Genomic DNA, 17,489 nt, shown 5'->3' with positions numbered 1-17,489 from the left:
CCCTGTGCCCTCTGGAGGACTCAGACATGTGGGAGCCATGCCACAATCCTCTTCCCCTTGGATGTCCATGGGGAGCGCCAGTAGTGCGGGATCAGGCCCCGTGCTCCCAGCAGCCAGGAGGCCAGAATATTCCGCACGTCCTCCTGATCCTGCACTTTTAATGAGGATAATTGCTCACAAGGAAAACATGGACAAGAAATGTTCCTTTCACAAGGCGTTAGCGAGATGGGGAGCATGGCAAGGCCGGGCGGTGGGGAGGCGGAGAAGAAACACCAGTGAACAGCTAGCTCAGAGGAAAGGGAACATGTGAGAGACAGGGAGGAGAAGTGGAGGCAAGGGAGGGCTGAGGGGGAGGGAGGCCAGAAGCATGTGAGAGAGACAGCGACAGCTATACAACTGGGCCTGGGTCTTTTGAATCCCAGGGTCTGGTCTCTGAAGCCATCAAGTGAACCTAGAACTGTCCCACCCCTGCCCTGTGGCTGGGCCAGCCTGGCCGCCTTGCCGGCCTGTGAGCAGCAGAATAGGCAGCCTCGCCAACCCCGTTGCCTCACCCCAGCAGGCCCGCAAGGTGGGAGGCTACTCCAGCACACAGGATGAAATATTTAGAGGTGTTTAGAGCAATTTCATGTCCCGAGCAGAGCGAGCCGATGAATATTTCACAGCACTGCACGACTGCAGGCGCTGCCAGCCCCCAAAGCATGCTGGGAAAAGACCGAGCGTACGGAAGGGGGAACTTTCCAGAGCCACCTCTCCTCATTCCATGACCCTCCCCCCGTCTCTGGGTCTCTCCCACCTCAGCATCGTACCCCGAGGAGATGAAGCCCTGCTGGGACTGTGGAGGCAGGATGTTCCCCTGGTCCAACAGAAACAGTCCAGCATTTCCAAACCAGGAGCTCCTGCATATCTATCTATCTATTCCCATACACCCCCTCTATCTATCTATTCTCTTAAGGTTTTATACTGCTGCCCACTGCTGTAGTGTCTGAGCACCTTCCACATACAAAGAACAGCAATAGCAAAGCCCTTAGTGGACTTCATGGCGTTTCTGGCACCTCCCTCTTTTTGGGGTCAGAACTCTGCTCGGGGCAGGGGGCTTTTATTTGTGGGTGAGGTTGGTAGAGGTTGGGGATAAAAGGAGTGTTTGAATAGCGAGCATTACTTACGGTTACTGCTATGAGTCTGTCGCGGAGGTGATGGATTCCGTGACATTACGAGACCTCTGCAACTTCCTGAAAATTCCAATAATTCAGCCCCTGTGCAGCAGAGCTGGGGCTCTGGCTTCAGCCCCATGTGGTGGGGCTGTGGCTTCAGCCCTGCATGGTGTAGAGGGGCTCCAGCTTCAGCTCCGTGTGGCAGGGCTCCAGCTTCCATGATTTATTGTTTATTGCCCACGTCCTGTCCTTGACTTTTACTAAAAATACCTGTACCAAAATACCTGTACCTTACGTATGGTGGAAAGGCTTTCTCAAAGGGGAAGGCCTTGCCATGTCTCCTAAAGACAACCAGGCTCTGGACTCACCTGATCTCCTCCAAAAGTTTGTAACAAAGCCGCATCCTCTGGACAGAGAATCTTTGTCCCCAGCTCTCACATGCTTCATCCTGAGCTGTCATCTGCACTGTCCCAGAGGAGTGCAGCTATCGCGGGGTTTCAAAGATGTTCAGTCTTGATATAGCTGGGGCTGGAGCCATTAATTGCTTTGAAAATTAGGACCAAAGCCCTGAAACTGGGATAAGAAGCTGACCAGGAGCCAGTGAAGGGATGTGGTTCCAGTACACACGCCTGGGGGACACAACTATTTACATCTCCCCATTGTGAAAATTGAGCATTTATTCCTGCCCTTTATTTCCTATCTTTTAACCAATCCATGAGAGGACCTTTCCTCTTATCCCATGACTGCTTACTTTGCTTCAGAGCCTTTGGTGAGGGACCTTGTTAAAAGCTTTCTGAAAGTCCAAGTACACTGTATCCACTGGATCCCCCTTGTCCACATGCGTGTTGACCCCCCTCAAAGAATTCTAGTAGATTGGTGACGCATGATTTCCCTTTACAAAGGCTATGTTGACTCTTCACTAACAAATTGTGTTTATCTATGTGTCTGAGAATTCTGTTCTTTACTATAGTTTCAACCAATTTGCCTGGTACAGAAGTTAGGCTTACCAGCCTGTAATTTCCAGGATCACCTCTGGAGCCTTTTTTAAAAATCGGCCTCACACTAGCTATCCACCAGCCATTTGTTAGAGAGATGATTTAAGTGATAGGTTATATACCACAGTTAATAGTTCTGAAATTTCATATTTGAGTTCCTTCAGAACTTTTGGGTGAATACCAGCTGGTCCTGGTGACTTATTACTGTTTAATTTATCTATTTGTTCCAAAATCTCCTCTATCGATGCCTCAGTCTGGGACAGTTCCTCAGATCTCTCACCGAAAAAGAATGGCTCAGGTGTGGGAATCTGCAGTGAAGACTGATACAAACAATTCATTTAGCTTCTCTGCTATGGCTTTGTCTTCCTTGAGTGCTCATTTAGCACCTGGATCGTCCAGTGGCCCACTGACTGTTTGGCCGGCTTCCTGCTTCTGATGTACTGTAGCGGGGTGAGCACCCACTCCGGCCTTAGAGGGGTTGGGAAAGCCCTGCAGAGGGCTGGGGCTGGGCAAGGTAAAACCCTGGCTGATTGGGGGAAGTGGCTGCAGCTGGGACCACACCTCAAACTAAGGAACTGGGCCTTATCAGAAGGCCTGGGAAGCCAAAAGCAGCAGTTTCTCTCTGACTGGAGAGGGAGACAGGCCTGGCTGCTTGGGAACTCACCCAGGGGACCTAGAGGAAGGCAGGGCTGGGGAAAGGCCTTAGGAGCAGGGAAGCCCTAGGCCAGCAACTCCCCAGGCTGCAGGGCCTAGTTCTAGGCCTCCTAGATATTGGGCTTGCAGTGGGGCAGCTGGAGGGTGGGTAAAGGCAGCCAGTCCAAACCCCTTGTTGCCTGTGATGATCGGCTGATAGACTGCAGTCCACCCCAGGGCATGGGGGCTAAACAGAGACTGGCAGTAGCCATGACTGAGGCGACATGGGGATAGGGGGTGAGGGGTTCCCCTGGGGTGGGGGAAACCCAGCAAGACTGTGGGGTACTGCAGGAGGCAGAACCCTGAGACAAGGGCACCGGGGTCCTGGGAGGGACACAGGTGCCAACGGCAAGCGGATCACCGGCCTGCAGAGGGCGCTCCTGGGTTGAAGAGCTAATTCCCGAGGACAACCAGCAGAAGGCGCTGCAGGGGTGAGTCTGCGCTGTGCTATATGTACTTAAAAAAAAAAAAAATTGCTGTTAGTTTTTGTCTTTTATTTGAAGTTGCTCTTCAAATTCTTGTTGGGCCTGCCTAATTATACTTTTACACTTGACTTTCCAAAGTTTGTGTTCCTTTCTATTTTCCTCAGTAGGATTTGACTTCCAGTTTTCAAAGGATGCCTTTTTGCCTCTAACTGCCTCTTTTACTCTGTTATTTAGCCATGATTGCATTTTTTTTTGTCTTTTCTTACTGTTTTTTGTTCTTGTTTTTAATTTGAGGCATACACTTAATTTGAGCCTCTATTATGGTTTGTTTGTTTGTTTTTTTTAAACTCCATGCAGTTTGCAGGCATGATGCTCGTGAAATTGCAAAAGTAGTCGTTAAATGTGAACTACAGGCCCAGAAAGGAGGTTCGTATCATTTCCAAGACTACCTAGCAATAGTGAAAGCCAGGAGCTGCATGAGGAGGAGTCTGAAGTAAAAATGACTCAAGTGTTACTCATTTCCAAAACACAATTTGAGAGGCTCGGCCAAGAAACACAAAATAATCCAACCTTACCACAGCTTGAGAGAGTGACTCTATATGGACAGAAAAAGCCCAGGCACCTCCAAGCATAAGAAAGTATTGGGACTGTGAAGATGGAATTACTGCAGTTCCGTACCAAGGACCTTGTGTCATGATACCACATGGCCCGAGGTCAGAAATGCTAAGTATGGGCACGTCTTCACTACCCGCCGATCTGGCGGGTAGCAATCGATCTATTGGGGATTGACTTATCGTGTCAAGTGAAGACGTGGTAAAATCGATCCCCGATGGCTCTGCTGTCAACTCCAGAAATCCACCACGGCAAGAGGCGGAAGCGGAGTCGACGGCGCCGCAGCAGCGGTCAACTCGCCGCCGTCCTCACAGCCAGGTAAGTCGACCTAAAATACACAAAGTTGCATATCTTAGGTCGACCCCCCTCCCCCCTAGTGTAGACCTAGCCTATAAAGCACCCTGCCCAGCTGAGTATTGAGAAATGTGAGACACAGAGCCTGAGATGCCATTGAAGGAAGGGATCTAGGTGTGAAATCTGAGGCCAATAAAGGTATCGGAATGAAAAAGATCCAGGGAAGTCACCAGAAATTGCTATTTGCCCTTGGTCCAAGCTTGGCATAGATTTATTTGAATTAAACAGGAAAGATCACCTCTTATGAGTGGACTGCTTCTCAGTTGTTGTTATTTAAACACAGAGCTATTGCACAACACATCAAGTAGCACAGTCATAGCGTAGTGTAAAGCAGCGTTTGCGCCCCATGGGAACTCACGTGAGTTAATAATAGATAATGGCCCACAATTGCTGAATGGTTCATTTCAGCAATACTCTTTGCAATCCCATTTCAAGAGCAATGTGTTAAGCCCTTACCATGTACAGGCGACTGGGTAGGCAGAAAAGTCAGTGAAAAGGGCAAAGAACTTGATAAAATAATAGCACTGGCGGGTTCATGGGCTCCCTACTTAGAAATGTTAGAATATGACAACATGGCCCACACAGTTTTATTAGACTCCCCGTTCAGAGACTCATGGACAGCTGGACAAAAACCTTCATGTCAACCTCTTCTTGAGCCAAAGAAAGCTCTCTCCTAGCCCAGGCAGTTACAAAAGCGTTATTCACCAAGAAACTAGAACAGGAGAAATCCTCTGAGAAGAATGGTAAACAGGAGCCCCTCAGGCAGGGGCAGAGAATGCTAGATCGAAATAGAAAGTGGGTGCAGCTGGCCAAGGGAACAGCAAGGCCCTCCACACTAAGGTCAGGCATCCGGGAGGAACTGAGGCAGCTAAGCAAAGCCAAGGAGGACGCTGGCTCTGTTTCTGGAAGACACCCAGAGCACTGCTGACAGGGCCCTGTGCTGGCACAGGCCAACCCACTCACCCAGCTCCTTCAGCTGAGCTCCTCTCACCTAACCCCAGCTGTATCTCAGCGCTAAACAAATGGAGCAGGACTGAGCACAGGAACTGGCCAGATGGGCAGAGGGCCTTTGAGACTTGCAGAGAGCAGGTCTTGGTAGATGCCCAATGAGAAGCAAGACGATCCTCTGATGTGACGGGTGGGGTCGGGCATTGGCCTCCCTGTACCTATCTTGGGATGGGTTTGGAGTCTGGGGCTGTGTTCGCCTAGGGCTGTCATTGGGGACTGACAGTCTATTTTACTTGCATTTCATCTGCCAAAAACAAAAGTAGCCGCTGGAGCCGCGGGAGACTGATGCTGGTCCTGTGACCCTGCCCCAGTTCAGGTGACTGGGACCAGGAACTAAAGAACCCTAAGCATTACTGTGCACCCCGAAGAACTTACCATTGGATATAAAATAACAGACGCTGCAAAGGCGTAGCAGACGAGGGGAGGGAGGCCGTGGTGATGGGAGCATGTGGTTACCGTAGGAAGTATAGAGCCATTGAAAATGTGAAATAAATAAACCTACCTGTGCTCCCTGCTGAGCCGCAATCCTCTGGCCCTGCTGGGGATTCGAAGCAGGGGAGTAGTAGCTTTATTGGCTGAGTAGGGGGAGAGAGTTCCATGCATAAGACAGAAGATGTGAAGGCCCTGGTGGGATAAACAAGTGATGGCATTGCTGGGTCAGCGGCGGGGGTGGGGCAGAGTTGAGAAGGGACTCACAGGGGAGGACAAGACCCGCTGGAGAAGGGGGAGCCAGTCGAGGGGCCCAAGGAGGAGGGTGAGCAACAGACCAGAAAGCTGATCTGAGCAGTGGTGTCCTGAATGGGCCGGGGTAGATGGCAGGGAGGCGGAGGAGGAAGATGATGAAGCCTGGAGGAGAATGTTGGCAGATCTGGGGAATGTGAAGAGGAAGAAGGGGAAGTATTGGACCTGGCTGGGATAGGGGGGATAGTTCAGAGCGTGGCCCCTCGCCCAAGCTGGGTAAGTGGCGGTTGTGGCTTGGCTGCATTACAATTCAGCAGCAAACCCTGTGCAAGCTGGAGGGTCCAGCCTGGAGCGATGAGGGGAGCCTGGGCGTCATAGCCCTAGAGGCTGGACTGCACCATCAGCAGGACGGCTGAGGCAGGAAGGAGGGAGAGCACGCGGCAGGAGGTGGTGTGGGCCTGGCCCTGTCTCCTAACAAAATTCCCACTGGCTTGCCCAGGAACAGGAGTTAATGATGTAATGATGAGTGTGGAAGAGACACCTGGGGGGGGGGGGGGGGCTCTGGGCTGGGCGTCTCCCTGGGATGAGCCTTTGAGACGAAGAGAACATGGTCTGGGAAGGGGCGATTTGGGGATGTGTGATGTGAGGGGGGAGGGGAAGTGAGAATGAGGAACACGGTGGTCTCTATCCCTTGTGCTCCTGGAAAGCCCGAGAGGACAGTGCTCTGGGTGGCTGCGGCACAGGCTGGCACAGGGGGTCTCCATCCTGCCACTCCCAGGGGCTCGTCCACGTTGGTCTCTGTGCACCATGCACCCTGGCCCTGGCCCCTGCTCTCATTCTATTGGTGGTGTTTGGAGGAGCTGTCAGAAGGAATCACGTCAGTGCATGGTGCAAACCACCAGGGACAGCCAAGCTCCTTCGGCTGAGCTCATCTCCTCTAGCAGAAGTGCACTCTCTCACCATGCACACACCCGGGCACACATAGCATGCGTGCATACACGGAGTGCACACACATGGTGCACTCACAGCACACAGTATACACACACAGAGAGCATGGAATTCTGCAGCACGGGGGGAATTCTGCGGTGAAGGGGAATTGGGGTGGGAGCTGGCTGGGTTCCACAGTGGGGAGAATTCAACAGAGGAGGGAATTCTGTACTGGGGCAAGAATCTTGCAGCAGGGGAATGTCACAGTGGGGCAGATTTGGTGGCAGGTGGGGAAGTTCTGCAGTTGTGGGGGGGGGATTCTGCAGCAGTGTTACACAACCATTCAGGAGCCTTTGGCTTATTGAAGAAATTCTTCAAATGTACCATGAGGTGAAATGCCCCAACACTGTACAGAAGCTCTCTGCACTTTGACAGAGAAGTGACTCCTGCATACAGCAGGGAGAGCCTTGCACTGCAGCTGGCTGGGGGAGTGCAGCCATGCCAGGTCAGGAAGGCCAAAGAGGAGGGAAAGAGGACGTAATTGCCATACCTAGCTCCCCTCCTACAGAGTATCAAGACTCCACATGACAGCTGCCTTTCCCTGCTGTGCAGCCCCTACACTGTGGAGAAACACACAGGTGTGGGGAGGAAGGCAAAGTGGTGTGAAAGGGAGATGGTGGGAAATGACCATTTCTGTGGCCTCATGTGGCACAGACCGAGTGGGCCGGATCCCTGGCCATATTGCAGCCCGGAGGGTGATGTAACTTCTGGCAGAGGCCATCCCCAGGAACAGGCTGACTTAGAGCCTGCCCTTCCCCACCTGCAGAGCCTGCGAAAATGCAGCTTACCCAGACCCGAGGAACGGATCCAATATTTTCTCTAGGTCTCCCAGTTTGTAGCAGGTCTCTCTCTGTTCGGAGCCACCAGCTCTGAGTCACTGCTCCCCATTCTGCACGGAGCAGCCAATGCTCCCCATTTTAGCTACAGCATCTCCTGGGCCACGCAGAGACTGGGTTTCAGTGATTCAGAGAATGCTCTGCATTAAACAGAGCAGGTGTAAATGGAAAGGTCGGCAGATTAACTGTAGCATGTAGATCATCGCAGAGCCTGTCACTGACCAGACGCTTCACAGCTCATGAATGAAGTCCAACATCTCCCTGCCCTTCACACCAGTCATGTCTGCAAGGTCCATCCTACACTTTGCTGTCTGAATCTGGGGCAAAGGTTTAATGGGGATCTTTACTTTAGGGCCAGTCTGAGACCATTAACTAGCTGATACGTTAACCCTGAGGTCTTAGCCCCATAGCTCTCAGCGCGTCTCACCTGGTCTCCATGGAGAGGATAAGGAAGATGCATAAATCTCTCAACAGAGGTGCTTGAAGTTTTTCCCATGAAATATTTCTCCCCAGGAGAATGTGGATTTTGATGAAATGTTTCAATTTTCCAATCAGGAAATTGGAAACAAAAAATTCTGCCTCAAGCCACCATGTTGAAGTAAAATGGATCTACACAATATAATAAGATAAAGGCCTGAACCTGCCTTTAGCCGCATCTGGTGTTTCCTGAGTCCAGACCAATTTGCTTTTGCCTGGTCCCTAGCTTCCTAGCCCCTTATCCTTTAGGCTGCCTCCCTCTTTAACCCAAGAGAAGCTCCTTAGGAACGAGGCCGGGCTTTGTGCAGTGTGTGCTCTGGAGCGATGTTCTTTTGGGCTCCAGTGTCAGATTTTGATTTAATAGCACAAGCGCCATGACCCAGTGAGATACCAGTGGCCAGTTGGCTTGCGCAAGGAAGATCTGTTGGTGCCGATCGCTCATGCCAGAAGCACTGTTTTCTGTCACTATGCATAGCTTTGTTTGGCTCAGATCTGCATGCCGCTGCAAAGGGAGTTCATTTCTTCCTGGTGCACAGGGATGATCTTTTAAAGGACACGTTTCTGCTCCGGGGTCCTTAAAGTGGTGAGTAACCACACGTTGGTCTTCTGAAAAAGCTGCAGGTGATGGGGAAACCTGAGAAAAGTCCTGCACCAGGGCAGGGATTTTCAACTGCGTACCGTCTGTGCGCTCATTACAGCCTGCCCTGTGTTTGCAAATATCATACTGTAGCGGAGTGGTTACCCACTCCTGCCCTGCAGGGCTTGAAACAGCCCAGGAGAGGGCTGTGGCTGGGGCAGGAAGCCTGGGCTGATTGCCCCAATCAGGCCCAGCTGGCCCCTATAAAGGGCTGTGAGCCAGAGGCCCAGGCAGTCTCCCCTTGCCTGTAGAGGGAGAAGGGCCTGGCTGCAAGGTGCCAAGAAGGGAACCTAGAGTGGAGCAGGGCTGGGGAAAGGCCTAGGGAGCCAGGGAGCTCTGGCCTAGGAAAGCCCCAGGCTGTAGGCCTGGTAAGGCCCAGTAGGTATTGGGTTGCAGGGGCAACCCATGGGTGGGCAGATGAGTGGCTTACACTGCAGTCTGCCCTAGTGAATGGGGGTTAGATGGGGACTAGCAGTAGCCGAACACTGTGGGGATAGTGGGTGGGGGTCCCCTGGGAGGGGGAGACCCTGAGGCTGTGAGTGGTTACTGCCAGAGGGGCAGCACCCCAGGTAAATGGGGCACCGGGGTCCTGGGAGGGCCACAGGGCCACAGGTAAGGCGGATCACCAGCCTGCAGAGGGCGCTCCAGATGCTGGGAGAGCTAATTCCCAAGACAACCAGCAGGAGGCACCCCAGTGGTGAATCCCACACCCTTACATGTACCAAGAGGCCTTATACATGCACTGCGTCACAAGATAGATGGTACAGAGCTTGGAGGGGCACTTCAGTGTGAACCCCTTGGTGCTGACTCCTAGCCTTTAGTTATGACTTGAACCACTGTAGGGTCACTCCAGACTCACCAGCAACCACTCTTAGTCACCATGGACACAACCAGCACCAGCAGATCCAACGCTGCTGAGGGATGCCCATGAACCCAACAGCCAACAGGCCCCAGTCTGAAACCAGCCAGAGACTGATCGCTCATGGCCTGACAATTCAGCCTCCACCTAAAAGGGACTTGGTGGGTATGTGACATGTGGCCTAGTGATCCCAGAACTGAGATGCCCTTGCTACCCCGAGGAGGGGGTGGTTTGGGAGCCCTTTATGCTCCAACCAGGCCATAGGCAACAGGATCAGGGCCACAAGTGGTGACTCTCAGAGAACCCCAATGTGAGGTGAGGAGTCATCCCTGACCTAGAGCTTAGTAAGCCTCATGGGGGGATGAGTCACTCCTGTGCAGGATTCCAGCCCATCCACAAGCCAGGAGCTGGTCTGGTGGCTCTCAGGGCAGGTATCTAAGCCTCAGAGGAGGAGCAGCAGATCAGTTTGCCCAACATCATGGCATTGCATGGAACTCGCTCTTCCTGATAGTGGTGATAGACTCCACAGGCCTCAGCCTGCTCCAGCCCGGCTCGGATTCCAGCCCTCCTCCTGCTCCAGCCTAGCTCCAAGCCCTACTCTAGTTTTGTTTCCACCTGCTCTTGACTTCTGACTCTGGCTCCAGTTCCTGGTCTAGAAGGGGAAGCCAATTATGAACCGGCATTTGTAACAAAGTACAAAACTCCACAGAACTTCTAGCTCCCCCAGCCAGGAGGAAACAGACTGGCCGTGGCACTGATATAGAGTAGGATAACACTAAACTGAAACATACAAGGTGCTGAGGAGCTGAACTATCCACCCTAGAGTGGGGGTGAGGCTGAGCCCTGGGAATACTCTCCTCAGCCCTCTGGGAGGAGCCAAGAGAGCCCAGAGCCTGCCGGAAAACACTGTTCTGAGCTGGGGTTGGTAACCTGAGAGACACCATCTGCAGAGGTGTTCTTGGTCTGAGAGTCCCTAGTTCCCTTCCTGCAGGCCCAAGAAAGCTGGTGATGCCCTGTTCTTCAGCTGTCTCCCTGCCGGAGCCTGAAAGCATCCACAGGAACAGATGTGCATTCCCAGTGCATCTCTGCGTGCTCCTAGGTTCCCAGGGCCCGAGAAGAAATTCTCAGAGACAATGGAGCACCCATGTTTCCCAGGGCCCATTCTGGGCAGTAGTACCAGGCTCAAGGCACTGACTCACTCTGAGCTGGATGTGTCAACAGTGACACATGGGTCTGTGGGGGAGAGCCTTGGTCCTCAAATGTCTACAGGTGACCCAGCAGAGCCCACGTGGCAGAAGGTCCAGGATGTTGGCAAAGCCTGTGGTGCGAATAACCTTCCCATCTGGCAGACCAGACCCTCCTCTAAGATCAGGGGGAGATGAGGGATGTATGCTGAAATCGGAGACCCCAGCACTGCTGGTCTCCCTCGAAGGCACCTGGGATGGCCCAGTCCCTGCAGAGGGGTCCCAGAGTGGTGGGATGGGATGAAGGTTACAAACAATGAAATGGTTAACAGGAGCCTGAGCCCAGTGAGGTTACTGGGTGGCAACTGGAGGGGTGTTAGGCACAACTGGTGATCAATCCCAACGCACGGAGCTGGGTCTGCATACAGGAAGGAGCAGAGGGCAATGGAGAAGTGGCCAGGGAGGAGCACCAGGTGAGAGGTAGCTGGGAGTTTCCTCTCTTGGGCTAAAGGCTGAGAGATGCCTGGAAGGCCAGGCAGCCTGAACCACAGGCGGGTTATCCTGAGCCAGGAGGAAGCTGGAGGCAGTGATGGAAAAGCCTCAGGGGTGTTTGAGACTGAAGAAGGGCACTGAAGAGAGAGAAGAAGGAACTCTGCAGCCTCTCTCAGGAAACAGAGTGTGGAGAGGCCTGCAGGGTCAAGAGAAACCTAGGGGACGTTTGGCCCTGGGATCCTCTCCGAAGTAGAGACATCTGGCAAGAGGCTGGGAGAGAGACAGAGCAGCCACCTAGGTGCTGAGCCCTGAGACAGGGCAGGAGCTGGACCTCCAGGGAGGGAGCCCGGGAAGTGTTCGGCTGCGGAACAGAGCAGGGGAAATGATCCAGCACGATGTGGCAGAGTGAGCTGATGTTTTATGCTTCATTTGGGATTTTGCTGTAGGATTCCCAGGGAGAGCCCTGTGAGACGTGGCCCTGAGGAAACGGTGAACTGAGTGAGCTTGTGGGGAGAAGGACTGAGCAAGAGACTATTGTAAGTGCAAGGTGACGGCAGTCAGCAAGCAGTCTGACAGAGCAGACCTGGGTCCCTGGGCTGGAACTCGGTGTAGACAGTGGGCCTGGGTTCCCCTACCAGCCATTGGGGAAGGAATGAGGCCCCTGAGAAGTGGACAAGGACAACAGAGAGCCCTGAGACAGGTTTGGGGACCATGGGTCCTGAAGGTGGAGCCAAAGACTTTTATAAAGACATTGGACTATTGTGTGTTGGATGTTTAACCCAGAAGGGCTGGGTCCGAAATGTGACCTGGCTGGAAGGCCAAGTCAGGAGAGGAGGCAGACTGCAGCAGGGCCAACGCAACCCTCAGCAGGGGGTGCTAGCAGGAGAGCCTGCTACCCCACACCCAGCCACAAGGGGGAACACTGCTGGTGAGTCAGATCTTCCACAGTGGGGCCAACGGCAAAGACTGGAGAGCGGGGCAGGGTTGCCACCCATCTGGTATTCACCCGGACAGTACGGGTTTCGGCTTTTGTGCCCAGGTGTCATTTAACAAGCCCCAATGTCCGGTTTTGTTTTGTTTTCATCTGTGGAAAAGGGGAACCCTAAGCAGAAGAAAGGAGCAAGAGCCGCTGCCTCTGGGGTAGGGTGACCAGATAGCAAGGGTGAAAAATCGGGACAGGGAGTGGGACGTAATTGTCACCTATATAAGACAAAGCCCCAAATATCGGGACTGTCCATATAAAATCAGGACATCTGGTCACCCTGCTCTGGGGCCAGGCTGCTCGTGCAGCTCGCAGTGGTGCATGGCCCTGTGCAGCCCCAGGTGGCACACAAGGTGGCCTTGGCCATGCTGGTGAAGACTCTGCAAGCGACAGGGGCAGGACCTTGGGAAGAGATGGAGCAGGGGCGGCGCCTGGGGGAAAGGGCAGGGGTGGGGCCTCGAGGGTAGAGGCAGGACCTGGGGGGAAGAGGCGGGGTAGAGTGTGGGGCCTTGGAGGTCTGATTACCAGCTAAAGGCAGTAACCCTAGAGCTGGGCCATGTGTGGAAATGAAATGTTCACAGTGCTGCAGGGGAAATCTCCAGCGCTATGTGGGTTCAGTACAAGCAAGTGATGTGTGAACCTCACCAGGTTGGAGGTCAGTTTGGACAAGCACCCAAACATTATCCAAATTTTGTAAGACTGTGCGTTTGGCCTGAAATCACCCACCCAGCTATCTAATCTGGCTGGCTATGTTTTTACACTATGCCCATCATTCTAGTGTCTGGATGTGAGCATGGCAGGGGCACACTGGAGAGCAGGAGGAAAAAGGCTTGCACTGTCATTGCCTGGCCTGCACCTACTCTGGGGCTCACCTGGGCGTCAGGTTCCAGGGCCATCAATCCACCAACTTTCACCAGCAAGAAATTCACTTTATACGTGAGCAGAGGCTGCCTCAGGCCTCTCGAACACAGAGATGAATCCCTTCCCTTCTCCTGCGTCAGCAGCCCCCAGCCCTCCTCGCAGCTGCCCTGTCATGAGGGAGACCCCAGCTTCCCCCAGGGTGGCACACAGTGCTGGGGGTAGGCACAGGAGGGGTATGAAGAGAATGAGGAGGCCCCTTTCTGCAGTGACAGCAGCTCTCCCTTTGGAGGAGAGCAGACTGCATTCCTGGTGTGACAGAGAAAAGCTCCTGCTGGGGTCCTCGCTTCCTTAAAAGGGGCGGCCCATCACTCCTGCCCCGTCTGGCTTGTCTCAGCACTTGGGGCCGCGGGTGGAAAGAACTCGGAATCACTCAGCATTGGCAGAGGGATAGGCATGCCATTCTCCCCTCCCCCATCTCCGCTTTCTCTGCGGGGGGCTTAGGGAAGCAGAGGTCACCTTATCTGCTCCACCGTATGGCCTTGGATAACTGAGTGCTAAGTGCCTCGCAGAGCAGCACATACAAGGGCAAAGACTCAGAGTCGGGGCCAGCTCTTCCAGGGTGTGCCTAGCGCCACCAAGCATCCAGCCGTTGTTTGCTGGAGTGCCTGCAGAGTGCTAGACACGGACACTTGCCAGTTTGCTTAGGGCAGCCAAAGCTTAGAGGGGTGAACAAAGCACCCACAGAGATATGTCCCTGGGCCTGTATTGCCCCTCACACCTGCACAGAGAACGGTGCCCCACTGCCAGGGAGGCAGTGAGCATGGAGGGGAGGAAGCTCTCCCCTTTGCTCCTCTGTGCCAGGAGCAAGATGCCCACAGCCAGCTGGGTGACCAGCTAGGGCGCAGGCTCCACTCCCTGGAAACCAGCCAAGGGTGTAGCTACCCTCCAGCTGGAAGGGGTCATGTCCAGCTCAGCTGGCCATACCCACACTAGCTTGGATCCAGCTAGTGCGCTAAAGCAACATAGCCGCGGTGGCTGAGCAGCGGGATGGGCTAGCCACCCCAGTACCTGCCTAGGGCCTCGCACAGGATCGGACCCGGGCGGCTGGTCCCTCAAATTGCTCACACCATCGCGGCTGCACTTCTGGTTTTCGTGCACTGGTAGGGGTACATCTGCTCATGGGGGGAATCGCAGCACCAGCTCCAGTTCTGACGTCCCCAGAGCAGGGATTGTTTGTATCTCCACAAGCCCTAGTCCCACTGCAGTGCTTTAGCTATGAGACCATCCTTTCTCTTCCTGCAGTCCCCTGTTTCACTGACCGCACGTCTTCCAGACCAGGCAGGGCTCCTACACACAGCAGCCCTCTTCCCTACACATCCCTGGGCCTTTCCCTGAGCACTGATTCTTTTCCCCTGGGGTCTCCCATCCAACCCCACCCTGCTTAGCCCCCAAGAGCTGGTGGAATCCCAGCATATTTTCTTTTGTTGGTGCGGGGCTATAATTTTGGGATTTACCTGAGCTGTACACAGCTATCGGCCTGGGCCCCACCTGTCCCCTGGGGAACCCTTCTGAACTCGCAGGGGCTACTGCAGAATGACTGTAAGGTTGATATTGGTTTAAAAACCAAACCAACAGGAAAGGTTCGCGTCTCTGGGGCCAGCAGGGCAGTAATGGCTCTCGGGAAAGGAGCGTGGCTAACGGAGGGAATGGGGTGTGGGCCAATGGCGATAGCACCAACTGAAGGGCCCCAGGGACAAGGGTGTGGAAAGTGCCCTGCTCCCATTCCTGATGGTTTCCTCTAAGAGCTGAGCCCCCACCTTCCCTGGGGCTGTTCCCGTTGCATTAGCAGGGTTGAGTGCAGCAAACTGGGAGGGCAGCTCTTAGTGGGAGGAGGTGGGGCTTTCTTCTGACATCACCCCTCATTTGGCCAGCGTCTCCTCTGACAGACGGAACCTCACCCTTGGCCATGGGCATGGACTGAGCCCTACACCTCACTGCCCCAGCGCTGGGATGCTCGGCTCCTCCTGGAGAGGTCGCAGTGGCTCAGCCGTTGGCTAGGTGCTGCCAAAGAGATGGGAAAGGCACACGTGTGTGAACATGGACGGGAAGCGGGAGAGGGCCTGGCTGTGGGTCTGTCTGTGCTCCTGTGCGTTACTGCAGAGACTCACCTCTCTCCTCCCCCTCCTCCCACCCCAAAGACAGCATCAGAGTGCAATCTTCTGCCTGCACGCCTGGCTGCAGCCGTCACATCCCATAAGCGTTAGGCGGCTGCGAAGCACTTAGCCTCTACTCCCAGTGCCCTCACTTCACCAGGGAGAGCTGCGTTTCCAGCTCAAATGAAACTTCCTTGGGCTGCTGCAATTAAAGGGACATGCACCTCTCTCTAGGACCTGCGCTCCCCCTCCCCCGGCCCTCCTCCCACCCTCTTTGCAAACCCGGACAGCCTTTGCACCAGAACCAGATGCAGCTGGCTCAGTTCCTCCTGCTAATGAGCAGGGGAAGTGCGGACACATGGCTCGGCCTGGCCCCTCCCTTCGCCACGTCCTGGGCACAGTAATTGATGCACCTCCAGGTTTGTGGACATCCCCAAGTGTCCCTGCCTGCCCGTGGCTTGTGCTCTTCATGGTAAGTGGCGCAATGTGCTAATCGGGCATTAGTAACTCGGCCAGTCTCCAGGGCCTCCTTGCAGTGATGCCGTAGTCTGGCATTGCTTAAGAGGAGACGCCCATCAGCCTCCTCTTCCTGGGCTCTCCAGGATTCTCAATCAGCCCAAAGGACAGCAGGGGGTGATGCTAGCTGCTAACACCTGACAGGAGCCTTCCCAGGAGACACACCAGCTCTCTGAGCCCATGGGATCATCCAGGAAAGGCACAGAGAGAGAGCAACATCGAGGCACAGACACAGAGCAAAGAGCTGCTCCCTCTAACAGGGAAGGACCTTACCCTTGACTTGGAGAGGGAGTGAGCCCCCAGGAGAGGGGCACGAGCCAGTGAGTAAGCACTGAGTCAGCCAGGAATACAGGTTGCATGAACTGAGCTCTCCTGGCCCCCTGCATCCCAGTAAATAGGGGCAAGGGTTCCAGGGACAGCCCTGGGGACAGCGTAAGACGACTGTCAAATCTGATCAGTCCACGCCCTGTGCATGCATTGGCAAGATGGGTCCGTGGCAGGTGGCTGCTTCCCTCGGAATCAGTGTTGATCTTGCAGGACGCTCAGGGGTGCTGTGCTGATATAGGTGCAAACCGACATGTTAAGCCCTGGCCCTGAGAACTCTTGAAACATTGCCCAGCACAAGAGAAAGGAAGGATGGCTATTAACCATGGCGTCCTGGCCAAATCCCAACATTGCTAATTCTAGTCCACTGATTCAAATTCCCCCTGCAATCTCAGGAGGCTAAAGTACTCACATCCTTGCATCCTAAACAGCCACGCACCATTGTTGGGAGCTGCTAAGTAGCTGCTATGTTCTGCCCCAGAAGTGGCTGCATTTTGGTGGTTGGAGAAGTGATTCTGGTGTATAGTCTATAAACTTCTTTGGGTTCCTTTGCAGGAAGACGCTCCATACAGCAACTGTAAAATATTATTACTACTCAGCTAAGGAGAAATCAGCATTTCTGCTGGGTACAGATATGGAAAAACCTTCTCCCTCCACCAGCAGCCAGTTAGCTGGCTGAGGTCACGGGGCCAAGGGGCTTCTGCAGTTCAAGGCACTAATGGCTCAGCTGCTGGAGAGCAGGCCCAGCTTCAAGGGCCCTGCCTCAGGCAACCACCTGAGGAACTAGAAGGGGCAGCCAGCCCCATTTGTGATTATCTTTCGTTGCTGGCCTGGGAGGGATAAGAACTTAGCAAGAGAACTTAGAGCAGAGGTGGGCAAACTACAGCCCGCGGGCCACATCCGGCCCGTGGGACCCTCCTGCCCGGCCCCTGAACTCCTGCCCTGGGAGGCTACCCCTGGCTCCTCCCCTGCTGTTCCCCTTCCCCCGCAGCCTCAGCTTGCCCTGCCGCCAGCGCAATGCCCTGGACGGCGGAGCAGTGAGCTCCTGGGGCAGCGCAGCTGCAGAGCTGCGGCCTGACCTGGTGCTATGAGCTGCGTGGTGGCATGGCTGGCTCCAGCCGGGCAGCGCGGCTGTAGCGCCACCAGCCACTAGTGCTCCAGGCAGCGCGGTATGAGGGCAGGGAGCAGAGGCGTTGGATAGAGGGCAGGGGAGCTTGGGGGGCTGGGGTGTGGATAGGGGTCGGGGTGGTCAGAGGGCGGGG

At 54.4% G+C, this 17,489-nt stretch overlaps 1 long non-coding RNA gene across 1 annotated transcript in view; it reads left to right on the top strand.

The window, feature by feature from the left end:
* The first annotated feature begins 8,536 nt into the window (after positions 1–8,536).
* The window catches only part of LOC117884336, a 28,078-nt gene continuing 19,125 nt past the window's right edge, over positions 8,537–17,489 (top strand). The window contains exon 1 of the long non-coding RNA XR_004647548.1: positions 8,537–8,802. This is a non-coding gene — a long non-coding RNA (uncharacterized LOC117884336). The remainder of the gene's footprint in view (positions 8,803–17,489) is intronic.

Source organism: Trachemys scripta, chromosome 10 (genome assembly GCF_013100865.1).
Source record: "Trachemys scripta elegans isolate TJP31775 chromosome 10, CAS_Tse_1.0, whole genome shotgun sequence".
In the NCBI taxonomy this organism is placed as follows: Eukaryota; Metazoa; Chordata; order Testudines; family Emydidae; genus Trachemys; species Trachemys scripta.
The sequence above is the reverse complement of the archived record's forward strand: the minus strand, read 5'-3'. Positions and strand labels throughout refer to the sequence as shown.